We start from the raw sequence: 13,844 nt of genomic DNA on the forward strand, positions 1-13,844 counted from the left end.
GTAGAGGTATAGCCAAAAGAGGTTAGGGGGCTGGAGGGAGGGTAACCAGGACTGCAACAGTGAATACACTCGAACATCTACATTTATGGTAAGTGTACACAACTGTACTATGTTCTTCGTGTTTCACTGTTGCAGTCATTACATTTGAGTAGATTCCCAAAGCTATGCTTGGGAGGAGGAATTTAGATAGCATTAGGGCCAGCTATACGGCCCTGCAAGACTGCAGTGGCAAAGCCAGCTCTGGATTTAGAGAAAATTGGCAAATGATAATGCTTGGTAAAAGTATGTACAGAACTCCAGGTAGCAGCTTCTAGGATGTCCCTGGTAGGGACGCCTCTGAGAAAGGCTGTAGAGGTAGATGTAGCCCTGGTGGAGGGAGGTCTGATCCCCTGGGGGATAGGTTTTCTATGGTGCTTATAGCAGAAATTAATGCAATGGCTTATCCATTTAGAAATGGTTTGCTTTGAAATAGCCTTCCCCTCTGCCCCTGCAGCAAATGCCACCAGCAGTTCAGATTTCCTGAGAGGTTTAGTTCTGTCCAAATAGAATCTAAGTTGTCTGTGCACATCTAAGGAATGCAGTATCCATTCCCCTTTATTCTGTGGATTGGGAAAGAAGGTTGGCAAATGAATGGACTGATTAAGAGCCACACTGGATACCACCTTGGGCATGAAGGATAGATTGGTTCTGAGGGACACCCTGTCCGCATGAAAGATGATGAAAGGCTCCACTGCCATAAGGGCCTGTAATTCAGATACCCTTCTAGCTGAAGTGATTGCTAAAAGGAAAGCTGTTTTCAAGAAATAAATGTTATGTCTGCAGTAGCAGCTGGCTCAAAAGGAGGTAGAGTGAGTTTATCCAAGACAAAGTTAAGGTCCCAGGCTAGGGTTGGAGCTTTCCTGGGTGGTCTCAAATTTTTGGCTCCTCTGAGGAACTGCTTGAGCAGTGGATGAGAGAAGAGGGGAGGTTCTGTGTTATAATGAGCTGAAATGGCTGAGGTGTGGATTTTAATGGAAGAAAAAGATAGGCCCTTGTGAAGCATCTCAGTTAAGTATTGTAAAATCTGAGGTAAATGGGACGCTGCTGTGCTCATCCCTTGAGATTGGTTCCAGGCACAGAATCTTCCATTTTTCAGCATAAGATTATCTAGTACTAGGCCTCCTTGCCTCTAAAATGATATCCATTACAGGTTTGTTGAGGGATGGTAAAGGAGAGATTAAGTAATTAGCCAGGCTGCAAGGTTCAGTGTTAGAAGCTGAGGGTGCAGAATCTGGTTCTCCTGTGGAGACAGCTGGGAAGGAGTCTGAGGCAGGTGCCATAGAAATAACTGTGACAGACTGAGCAGGAGGGAGTACCAGTGTTGGCGTGGCCAGTCTGGAGCAATCAAAATCATCCTTGTGGCCAGTCTGGAGCAATCAAAATCATCCTTGGTTTGTCCCGTTTGATTTTTTGTAGTACTTTGGAGAGCAGAGGCAGAGGGGGGGGGGAAGGCACAGATTGATAGGTTTTTCCAGCTGAAGGACAGAGCATCCACTTTCCAGGCTTGTTTGTGGTGAGTCCTTGTGCAAAATTTGTCCAACTGGTAGTTCTGGGGAGAGGCAAACAGGTATATATCTGGGTTCCCTCATTTGCTTGTCAACATGTTGAAAATCCTTGGTTCCAGTTTCCACTCGAGTGGGTCCATGAGGTTTCTACTCAGTCCGTCTGCCAGTGTATTTAATTTTCCTAGCAGGAATTGAGCTTGTAGGTGCACTTTGTAGCTCAAGGCTGTGTTCCACAATGCCATGGCTAGTCTGCAGAGGGGGTAAGAATGTGTACCCCCCTGCTTGTTTATGTACCACATAACAGTGGTGTTGTCAGTCTTTACCATTAGTTGTCCTGGAAGAATGTGGTCCTTGAAGGCTGTCAGATCATTCTGCACAGCTAACATTTCTTTCTGACTGATATGCAGGTGCATTTGACTTGGGTTCCATTTGCCCTGAATGCACTTCCCTGCCAGGTGAGCCCCCCATGCATAGTCTGATGCATCTGTTGTTAGGGTTTGGGTGGCAGGGGGTGGTATGAAAGCTAGTCCCTTGTTTTGGTGGCAGGCCTCTGCCCACCAAAGGAAGTCTAGGTGTAGGCAAGGTACGATAGGAATCATTGTTTCTAGGTCTTGAGAATGTTGACATCATAGGCTTTTTAGATACCACTGTAGTTTCCTCATATGCAGTCTTGCATATGGAATTAGAAGAATGCAGGAGGCCAAGAACCCCAAGGCTTGCAGTATTTGTCTTGCAGATAGCAGGGTTTTTGTGGCCACTTGCTTGAAGTAGGTTGTCAAATGAATTTGTTTCTCTGGCGTGAGGTAAGCCATCTGGTAAATTGTACTCAAGCTTGCTCCTAGGAACATAATTTGTTGACAGGGTACCAGATGTGATTTCTTTTCATTTATGGTGTACCCCAGACAAGTTAGAACCCTTTTTACAAAGGCCAGATGATTCAGAAGTATGTCCTGGCTTTCTGCCTGAATTAGACAATCGTCCAGGTATAGGTATATTTGAATATTTCTTTGCCTGCAAAATGCAATAACTTGAGCTAGGCACTTTGTGAATACCACGGGTGCAGTAGATAAGCCAAAGGGCAGTGCAGAGAATGGATAGTGCGTGTAGCCTGCTTTGAAGTGTAGGTATCTTCTGCAAGATTCCCTGATTGGGATTGCAGGTATGCTTCATTTAAATCTAGTGTTGCCAACCAGGCATCTTTGCCTAGCATAGGAAGTAATTGGTGAAAAGTCAGCATCTTGAATTTTGGAATCTCCAAAAAGGTGTTTAGAGTAGACAGGTCCAGGATAGGACGCCATGAATTGTCTTTTCTGGGTACCAGGAAAAGTCAAGTAGAAAGCTTGTCCCTTTTCCTCTTCTGGTACCAGTTGAATAGCCCCCATGGTTAAGAGAGAAAGTACTTGTTTTTGGGCCTCTGCCCACTGATTTGGGGGTAGGTCGGCCACCCACGGTGTTGGCAATGTGTGGAAGTGAAATCTGTAACCCTGGGACACTATATTTAAAACCCATTTGTCCCGGGTAATGAGTTCCCAATTCTTTGCATGAAGAGTAATCTTTCCCCCCAAAAGGGCAGTCAGTTGATAAGTGCTTGGACATTTTAAAAGGAAGTCACTGAGACAGTTTACCATGGGGGGGGGGTCTTATTCCCAGATTTGGAAGTGGAGGCCCCCCACTGCTTAGTTCTGCGAGTCTCCTGGGACTGAAACCTGGGTTTTTTGCAGTGTCTGGGTTTGGCTTGAGAAGACCTGGAAGGAGCTGGAAAGGACCAATTCTTAGAGGGCCAGTGCCTACAAAATCTAGGAGGCTGAACTTGTAAAAAATCTTTAACAGTTTGCATAGATTTAGCTTTATCTTCCATCTGTTTAAGAACTTCCTCAGCCTTGTTGCCAAACAGGTGGTCATGATTTAAAGGAGCATCCAACAATTTAGCTTTAACATGATCAGGCAAAGATTGCTCCTTAAGCCAAGCATGTCTTCTGAGCACAGACCCAGTAACAGCAGCCCTGCAAAAGGCCTCTAATGATTCAAAACCACATTGCAAAGTATGGTTTTCCAACTTGTTTGGCAGAATGCATTAAATCCTGTAATTCTTTATTTTCCACACAGTGAGGAATCAACATTGTTTTCTGTTTAAGCAGTCCAACAACATGTTGCTGATACTTTAACATATGAAACTGGCAGTTTAAAGCCCTAATAGCCAAGGTTGCAGAAGTGTAAACATTCTTACTCCATCTATCCAGCGCCTATCAGAAGGGGTAGGATTTTTAGTAGTAGAAGCCTTAATGCCCTTGGGCCCCTGTGAAATATTATTTGGATCTGCAATAGGATTTTTGAAAAGGAACTTGTGGGACCCTGTAGTACCGGTCAGGTTTTCTGAGAGCAAGAGGCAGGGAATCAGGGGCCAAACTAAATTCCGAAAAAGCATCAACAATGTCTAGTACAAGAGGAATAGCTAAAGGCCTATGCTGAGGTAGGAGAAGGAAATCTCTAAGCCTCTTTTTTGAATCAGAAAAATCCTGGCTTTCCCAGTGGAAATGCTCCCTTAGAGTATGCAAGGTTTCCCCAAAAGAAAAATCCTCAGGAGGGGAAGCAGAGGGAATAGAGTCTCTGCATCAGAATCTTCATAGGTAGATAAGGGCAAATCCAGATCATGAGGAAAAACAGAATCCTGATCAGAAGATTCATAATCAACTTCAGTCCTAAGCCTCTTAGAAGGGGGGGGGGGTTGCTACCCCTGATTAGAGTTATTAGATCTGCAGCCATTCTTATAATTTGTTTTTTAGGCATAGAGGCCTGAGCATGCGGCCTGGGCATTGTTTTTTTAGACATGGATCGAGATTTAGGCCCAAGTAAAGGAGGAGTCGGTTTAATATGAAAGTCCGTAGGCCTGAATACACCCTCAGAAGCTGGTGCCTGCATAGTGGCTCCAGGCCCATCCAAGGTAGAGACATCCACGGGTTCCATAGTTGAAGCACCTCGCGGCATACCGAACTCCGAATGGGTCTCAGTAGAGGCCTGAGAATCAGAAGTAGCAGGAATCAGGGGCTGCGAAAGTGCCTGAGCACCGGCAAACTGGCGACTGGATTAGGAGAAGCGTCGTCGGCAGTTTTGGACCTCGGCGGCCTGTTTGTCTTTACTGGGATTCCGAAAAAAATGCAAAGGTAGTCTCATGGCTAATAGACGACATTTCTGGATAATTAAACAGAGAACCGAAATATTTAGAGGGGAAAATATACCGACGGATAGTGCGCTAATTAAATACAGCACAAAACCGACAGCAAGGTACGTCGTGGTCAGGGCCTAGGCAAGGAATACAGTACGAATGAAAATCTTTATGAGGTATTTGCTTTCCACAAGTAATGCAATTATTAACTTTTACTGACATTGGTAAGGAGCAAGAAAAAGTTTCCCCAACAGGGTACTTAGCTTTAGTTGAAGACGTCGGTTCTGAAACTCAAAAACGAAAATTTCAGGAGTCGGCCGACTGGCACTTGCGAACTGCTTCTGCTTCAGGCACCGCACGGCAAGAAAGACTGATGCAATGGCATCGGCTGCATGTTTTATACCCCTGACGTCATGGAAGAAGGGACAGCAACTGACGCAGGACCCAAGACTTTGTTAATCAGGCTGACTGAGGGCTAACTGCAAGCAGATAACCCAAATGTAATGACTGCAACAGTGAAACACGAAGAACATCTGAAGAAGCTGAAAAACACTGGAAATATGAGCCATAAAGTATCATAGAAAATGATTAAGTTTATATCATATGGGATCATCCACTACCAAAAGTTCAACAAACAGAAGTGAGAAACCAGACAAAGTAGTCCATGAAGAGACAAAAGTAGCGCTGATTATTAAAACTGCCACACCCAGTGACTACAGTGTCTTACATACACAAAGTCATAAAATACCAGAATTTGCAGGCAGAAACGAGGGCACTGTGGAAGAAAAGATACCTGGACAGTTCCAATAGTAGTAGGAGCAACAGGTCTTATAAAAAAGAATTTACAATCATACTTGGACACGGACACATGCAACTCCATATGAATTGCAGAAGGAATCATTACTGGACATATTGTGGGTGTTATGAAGAGCACTTCTGGCCAACACCAACAATACTAATTTCATGAACGTTAATCATAGTTTGACTTAGGAATGGGGTCCATTCCCATCATGGTATTAGAAACCCAGAAGACTTGGAGAAATTAAAAAGGAACATGGATAACAAAAATGCGTTTGATATGGCAGCTAAAGATATGTGGGAAAAGACTAAACAAAAAGATGATATAAAAATTGAGAACTGGAAACTCTTACTTATGGATATGGATAGTAAGAAACAAGCAATGAAAATGTTTTAGTCCCTTTAGTCTTGTACAGAGATGTTGTATGGAGAACTTAATGTACAAACTAAAAAGGCTTGAATGGCAGAGATTTCATTTTGAGGCATGCCTTGAGTACAAGGTAGTGCCTAGGGGGCTGCAGATCTTAAAAATGCCGACTCAAGCCTCTAGTGAGCCTGGTTTATTAAAATGTTGGCAGCAAATGAATCTTGGCCTAAGTTTTAATTATCTAAGGCTGTTAATAGAATACTACACACATGTCAAGATGTCTCTCCATGTAGAGATTGAACATCTTTTGGATGTGCTGAAAACCAGATTTTCAACTGACAAGTACACCCTTAGATTGGACAATCTTTTTGCAGAGATCTCAGCTTATGAGTGCAGGCTGAGGCAACAAAAGCATAAAAAACTAGTTTGGAGACCATATGGACTTCACTAGGGGGCATATCTTTGTATGGCCGAAGAGAGAGTTTCAGCGCTCCAGTGATAAGCCCCAATCCCAGAGTGCACATGATGAGATGGCCTCTATTTCCCGTGTGACAGACATTATAACCAGCAAAAGCCCTAGCATTCTGTCTGCTTCAGCCGTTTCCCCGACTGTTTCATCAAATCTGAACAGAAAGGAATGCACGGAAGTACTGAATGAGTCGGTGTTTGCCACGCCTCTGCCTGCTGATGTCAGAGCTGCTTTTAATGAGCTTCCGTACCAGTCGGAAGCTACACTTTTGAATGCGGCAGCTTCTAGTGTGAATAGTGCTACTGAAGAAGATAGCCTTACACTAGGGGCTCATAGCAAGGTTAGAGAACCTTTCAGCTTTAACGGATGTGATTTTTCTTCAAACCCTTTTATGGCCCTTCCTCTACCCACCAAACTGGTGACGCTGAACAAGAGAGGGTGATCGTTGTCAAGGGACAGGAGGAAAAGGAAGGCCTCCAGACACAAGCGTTCACCAACGAGAAGGAAAACCTTTATACCTTGTCCGAACAAGGATTAGTATACAATTTATCTAATTTTTCACACACTTCCTCACAGCTAGCGGTCCTTAAGAGAGGCCTGAGCTTCGTTCCCAACAGTAAGTCTTACATTACTGATGTTGTTGTTGGCAATAGGCTGTTTGCAAAATCATGCTTGAAATGCTATTCGGAACACAGAATATGTCTGCTTCTTAGGTTCATAGGTTCGTACTAGGCTATCTGCCCTAGGGCATTTATAAGCCTAGCCAGAGTGTATGTGGCTTACACCACCCCTTAGGATGAGAATACTACGCCCTTTTAGGGTTTAGTTTACTATGCCTCTGTCCAGCAGTGACACAGAGATGACCCCCGGGGTAAACCTACGATCTCCCATCCACTCGTCGAGATTTCTCTTGAGTAGTGTCAGTGAGGGGCTCTGCCTAACATGGACTGGGATTCTGTTCCAGAGTGTAGGGAGCCTCTGGGTTATGAATCTGTCCCTCCAGCACGTTCTATTTATTTCTGTGTTGAGGTTTAAGTCACTTGTTCTCGTGGCTCTGATGGATTTGGATTTTCTGAGGTGGAGCATGTCCATTAATTCAGGATTGGACATGGCCTTGCACGTCAGGCACAGATCACCTCTGAGTAGGCGGTATGCGACTGAATAGAGCTGGAGTTTTTTCAGTCGGGCAGCATTTTTACGTAAACCAAGTACCTACTGTCCACCCCTCAATGCAACTGTGGAATCCATTTTGAATTTATGTGAAAGGGACATTTTTGAATCCTCTGGTAATGTTAAACAGAGTCTCTGTAATTTAAGTCCGGAGGAAACTATTGCTTTACAACTGCAGGCTGAGGAGTCTATTAGTATCAGACTGGCTGACAAGGGAGGGACTGTTGTGGTACTCAATAAAACTGATTATTTGGCTGGTATGTCAGCTATGCTGGATGACTGTTTTACTTACAGCAAGATTAGTGGTAGACAAATGTATTGATGTTAAGAATGATCTCTATGACCTTCTCATGTGTGGTTTAATTGACCAAGACATTTATGATTTTTTTGACTGTTGAATATCTTTCTGTTCCCGTTATTCACAGATTGCCAATGTACACAAGGACAACCTCAATCCCCCACAGCGTCCCACTGTTTCGGGATGTGGTTGGGTAAATGAGCCTTTATCTAGATTTGTTGAAATGCAACTTAAAATCAGTACTTGCTGAATCTCCTACAATTCTGAAGGATATTGAACATTTTCTATCTGGTTTTTTAGTTCTCTTTGTTGACATTTCCTTTTCCCTGACTGATCGTTTGCTTGTAACTTTGGATGTTAAAACACTTTTCACTGCTATCCCCAATCAGGCAGGAGTTGATGCTGTGAGACTTTCTATCCCACCATGGTCACTTCACGCATGGCATGGTGACTGTTTGCACTTCATTAGATTTAATTCTGAATAACAATGTGTTTTTGTTTGAGAACCAGCATTACCTCCAACTACTAGGTGTGGCTATGAGTATCTCCTGTGCCAACAGCTATATTAATCTGGTTATGGCACAGTGGGAGGACTATGTACATAGCAGTAATATGTTTGGTCATCATGTAAAATATGTCAGGTTTGTGGATGGCATTTTTTTCCTATGGGAGGGTGATTGGGAGCAACTTTTAGAGTTTGTTAGGTATCTTGAAAGTACCTCAGATTTCCTTAGGTTTACTGTTAATTATTCACTTGTTTCTATTGATTTCTTGGACGTCACCATTTTTAAGAATTCTGATGGTACTTTAGAGACACAACTGTATAGGAAACCCTGCTGGAGGAATGGGCTTTTGCATTGTACCAGCATGCATCCCCCACATATTTTCTCTAACATACTTAATGGTCAATACTCAAGGACCTCTAGGTTATGTACCAATGACCTTGTGTTTGAGCAAACTGTACACAGAATTAGTGATGGCTTCTCTGTGAGAGGTTACTCACAGACGCACATAACTAATGCTAGCAACACTACTCTGTAACAATGACAAGGCAGACGGACTCCATATTTTTCCTCTAACAGAAGGATTGTGAACAGTGACCGAAGGTCCGGAGAAGCCCTACACCCTAGGGTTTTTCTTAGATATTCTAGTGATGTACAGAATTACTGCAATATTGTAAGGAAGAATTGGCCTGTTCTTTTAGCTGATCAAAAGGTGAGACAAATAGTGGGCAAGTACCCCTCCTTCACTTATAGAAATAATATGTCTATTAAAAGACTTGTATGCTATGGACCAAGACCCCCACATCTTATACCCACAGGGAAGGTTGGTACGCTTCCTTGCCATAGTTGTAAAGTATGCTTTTCCGTATCCAATGAACTCTGTTTTATACATCCCATCACAGGATGTACCTTCACACCCAGATTTGTGGCGACATGCAGGAGCAGCAATTTGGTATATTTGACCACCTGCTGCTCCTGTGATAGATTTTATGTGGGTAAAACTACACGACAGCTTAGAGAAAGGAAAAGTACAGTTTTGTACCTACCATAAATGTAGATGTTACAGTGTTCACCCTGCTGCAGTCATCACACTTGGGTTATCCTGCCGTCAGGCGGTCCCGCAGTTGGCCCGAATTCCAAAGTCTTGGTCCGGCGTCGGTTGCTGTCGCTTCTTCCCTGACATCAGTGCGCCAGGGGTATTTAAGAGGCATCCGACACCATTTTCTTCAGTTTTTCTTGCCCCAGATGTCAGGTGCCCCCAATAGGTAGGCAAAATATATATGGTTATATAAAAATCAAAGAAAACCCTTAGGCACAAGCAAATACACCATAGAGATAGTATAGGAAGAAGTGGTAGAGATAAGTTCAGCTAGTTCAGAGGGGATGGAGGGAGGGTAACCTGGACTGTAGCAGGGTGAACACTCGAACATCTACATTTATGGTAGGTACAAAACTGTACTACGTTCATCGTGTTACCTCTGCTGCAGTCATCACACTTGTTTTGAATCCCAAAGCCAAGGATGGGAGGTGGAATCAAACAGGGTTAGAAGAAGCTAGTAGGCCCTGCAAAACTGCAGTGGCAAAACCAGCTCTAGTCTTAGAGTATAGAGGTAAATGATAGTGTTTGGTGAAGGTGTGCACTGAACTCCAAGTAGCAGCTTCCAGAATGTCCTTGGTTGGCACTCCCCTGAGAAAGGCTGCTGATGTAGCTGTAGCCCTGATGGAGTGGGACCTAATGTTAGCAGGTACTGGTTTCCCATGATGTGTGTAGCAGAAACCTATGCAATGTCCTATCCATTTTGAAATGGTCTGTTTTGAGATAGCTTTTCCTTGTGATCCTGTAGCATAGGCTACAAAAAGCTGGTCAGTTTTTCTGAAAGCTTTAGTTTTATCCAAGTAGTAACGTAATTGTCTGTGAATGTCCAAAGAGTGCAGGAGTCTTTCTCCTTTGTTCTGTGGATTTGGGAAGAAGGTGGGCAAGTGAACAGTTTTGTGTAGGGCCACACTGGATACCACCTTTGGCATAAAGGAAGGATTAGTTCGTAGAGAGACTCTGTCTTGATGTAAAATGATGAAAGGTTCCACTGCCATTAGTGCCTGTAGCTCCGAGACTCTTCTAGCTGAGGTTATTGCTAGTAGTAGGGCAATTTTCCAAGAAAGAAATTTTAAATCAGCTGAAAAAGCTGGTTCAAAGGGCAGCAGTGTAAGCTTTTCCAGAACAAAGTTGAGATCCCAAGTAGATGTTAGAGCTCTCCTTGGTGGTCTTAAGTTCTTAGCTCCTCTGAGGAACTGTCTTAGGAGTGGATGTGAAAATAAAGGAGGATCCGTGCTGTAATGCACTGAAATTGCGGAGGCGTGGATCTTAATAGATGAAAAGGAAAGTTCTTTGTGTAACATCTCAGTCAAATATTGTAGAATCTGAGGGATGTTTGGATCAAGGGGGTTTAGGCCTTTAGTCTGGTTCCAGGCGCAAAATCTTTTCCATTTGTCTGAATAGGTTTTCCTGGTGATGGGCCTCCTGGCCTCCAGAATGACATCCATAACAGCTTTGGATAAAGGTGTTGGTTGGTTGTTTAGGTAATTTGCCATGCAGCCAGGTTTAAATTCTTGAGCTGGCTGTGTAGAATCTGATGGTCTCGCTGGGTGAGCAGGTGAGGAATTTGTGGCAAAATGCATGGTGGGCCTTGGGCCATATTCCTTAAAATTGGATACCAATGTTGGCGTGACCAGTCTGGTGCAACAAGTATCATTTGTGGCCTCTCTAATCTGACTTTCAACAGTACCTTTGCTAGAAGAGGCAGTGGAGGGAAGGCATAAACTGTTAATGTTTTCCAACTAAATGAGAGGGCGTCCACTTTTCAAGCTAGTGGATGGAAGGTCCTTGTGCAAAATTTTTGAAGTTGGTGGTTGTGGGGGCTTGCAAACAGATCTATGTCTGGGCGTCCCCATCTTTGAACTATCATTGCAAATACTTGTGGATCTAGTTCAATTCGTGTGGATCCATGATGTTGCTGCTTAGGTCGTCTGCCAATGTGTTTTTCTTTCCTGGCAGGAATTGTGCTTGTAACTGAACCTGGTAAGAGAGCGCAGTGTTCCACAAGGTCATTGCTTGCCTGCATAGAGGGTAGGAATGTGTGCCCCCTTGCTTGTTTATGTACCACATAACTGTGGTATTGTCCGTCTTTATTAGTAGTTGTCCTGGGTGTAGAAGGTCCTTGAAAGCTGTTAGGGCATTCTGCACTGCTAGCATTTCTTTTTGATTGATATGCAGGTGTCTCTGATCTGTAGTCCATTTGCCCTGAATGCACTGTCTTGCAATGTGTGCTCCCCAGGCATAGCCAGATGCATCTGTTGTCATAGTTTGCCTGGCTGTGGGTAAGGTGAAAGGCTGACCCTTGTTGAGGTGACATGCCTGTGCCCACCATAGAAATTCCTGTTGAAGGCAGGGAATGAGTGGTATCATTGTTTCCAAGCTGTGGCTGTGCTGAGTCCATACACTTTTCAGGTACCATTGTAATTTCCTCATATGCAGTTTTGCAAATGGTATTAGAAGAATGCAAGATGCCATGAATCCCAAGGCCTGCAGAATTTTTCTTGCAGGGAGTTGGGACTTTGTTGCCATTATTTTGAAATATTGAAACAGCTGTTGTTGCTCGTCTGGCGTGAGGAAAGCCATCTGGGCCGTTGTATTCAAGCTGGCACCCAGCAGGAATATTACGTCTTGTGAGGGTACTAGTTTTGATTTCTTTCCATTTACTGTGCACCCTAGGCAACTTAGAAGGTGTTTGTCAAATGCCAGATGCTTTAAAAGAATGTCCTTGCTTTCTGCTTGAATAAGGCAGTCGTCCAGGTATGGGTATATTTGAATTCCTCTTTGTCTGCAGTACGCAATTACTGGTGCCAGGCATTTTGTGAAGACCCTGGGCACAGTAGATAAGCCAAAGGGCAGTGCAGACAATTGATAATGCGTTGAACCTGCAATGAAGTGGAGGCATCTTCTGCAATGAAATGACCGACCCAAGTGACGTAGCTGACGACCTGGCCAGCGCGCTCCGCATGGCAACAAAGGCGGGTCCCCCCGAGTCCGAGGACCGACCAGCCTTAGAGGCCATGACTGAGACCGGGGTCCCCCTAGCTGATGCACCGAGGGGGAGACTCAGAACAGAGAAATGTCCCGAGGCATCCTCTTTGGGCCCGAGCGAAGAGGCCAGAGTCTCGAACCCTGTGGACAGAACCGACATGGTCGGAGCCGAGGTCAGCATCAATAAACCCAGAGGGGGTATCGGAGCCGGCACAGGAACATCACTCGGAGCGGGACATACCGGCTCCGACAGCAAGGATGTGCTCGGAGGAGGAATCGATGAAAGAACCATAGGAATTGGCTCCGGAGCCAACTGTGTCGGAGCTGAAAACAATTTATCCAACACCGGCGACTGCAGAAGCCTCTGCACCACCCTATCCACATCCAAATCGGAAAGCCTGGAGGATTTGGAGGAGATGGATGGAGACTGAGACCTCTTATCTGGTGAATAAAGCCTCACACTCGGCGAACGGCTCCGAACAGGTTCGAGAATGATCGGTGCGGACGCTGATTCACTTAATACAGACACCTCCTGCGGCCCAGAGGACGGTGGAGCAGAGGAAGCAGTATCCAATATGGTAATTTTCTCCAGAGGCTTCGAAGATGCTGATGGAGCCGGAGACCTTTTCTTGGACTTGGGGGACTTCGATTTCGACTGGGAGCCGAATCTATAGCCTCCTCGAAAGATGGTTTAAGCAGTCCCTTTAAAATCAATTTGTTTTTCCTCTCGTGGAGCACCCTAGGACTGAAGGCGTGGCAAAAGCTACATGACTCCTGTAAGTGGATGGCTCCAAGACAGTAAACACAGACAGTGTCCATCCGTGATGGACATTTTATATCCGCACTTTGAACACTTTTTAAAGCCAGAAGGCTTATGTTCTTTCTGATCCTTAGACATATCCAAAGAGTTAATGACTTCCAACAGGTGCAAGGCACACAGCGTAACTACAATTAACAATTACCAAAAAAGGGCGGGAAGCCCACAACTTAGACAGAGGACAGTACCACAGGGTAGCGCGAAGCTCTAAACCAACAAACAAAAACAACGAGAACACAGAGAGAGAACCTCTAACTTAAACAGTTCTCAAAAAAATAAATAAATAATATACAATAAGAAACAGACAAACTACTGACCAAGGGAGGACTAGGCCCTCTAACTAAAATGGGCCTAGCCCGTGGGAACTGTTAGGGATACCACAAAAAACACAACTACCGCATCAAAAATAGCTATTAAAATAGCTTTTGAAGTATGAAGCAAGCAATTTCTCAAGAGAAATTAATTCAAAAAGAGTACTTAGCCACAGCCAAGCGAGACCACGTCTGAGATCTGGGAATGTGAAGCAGTGTACTATGGGATACCCTCTTAGCCCAGCCAATCAGAGACTTTTGAGCTAGTAAACAGGCCGAGTTGAAGCCGATATTCGGCTCAGAACCCACGGGTAAGAATGTAG

The 13,844-nt window shown here is 44.4% G+C and overlaps 1 protein-coding gene across 3 annotated transcripts in view; it reads right to left on the bottom strand.

Annotated features, from left to right (window-relative positions):
• EYA3 (EYA transcriptional coactivator and phosphatase 3) overlaps positions 1-13,844 on the bottom strand; it is a 1,396,180-nt gene that overhangs the window by 1,181,375 nt on the left and 200,961 nt on the right. The window lies entirely within an intron of this gene.

The sequence above is a fragment of the Protopterus annectens genome, chromosome 1.part2, assembly GCF_019279795.1.
Source record: "Protopterus annectens isolate FY-2018-M chromosome 1.part2, PAN1.0, whole genome shotgun sequence".
NCBI classification, from domain to species: domain Eukaryota; kingdom Metazoa; phylum Chordata; order Ceratodontiformes; family Protopteridae; genus Protopterus; species Protopterus annectens.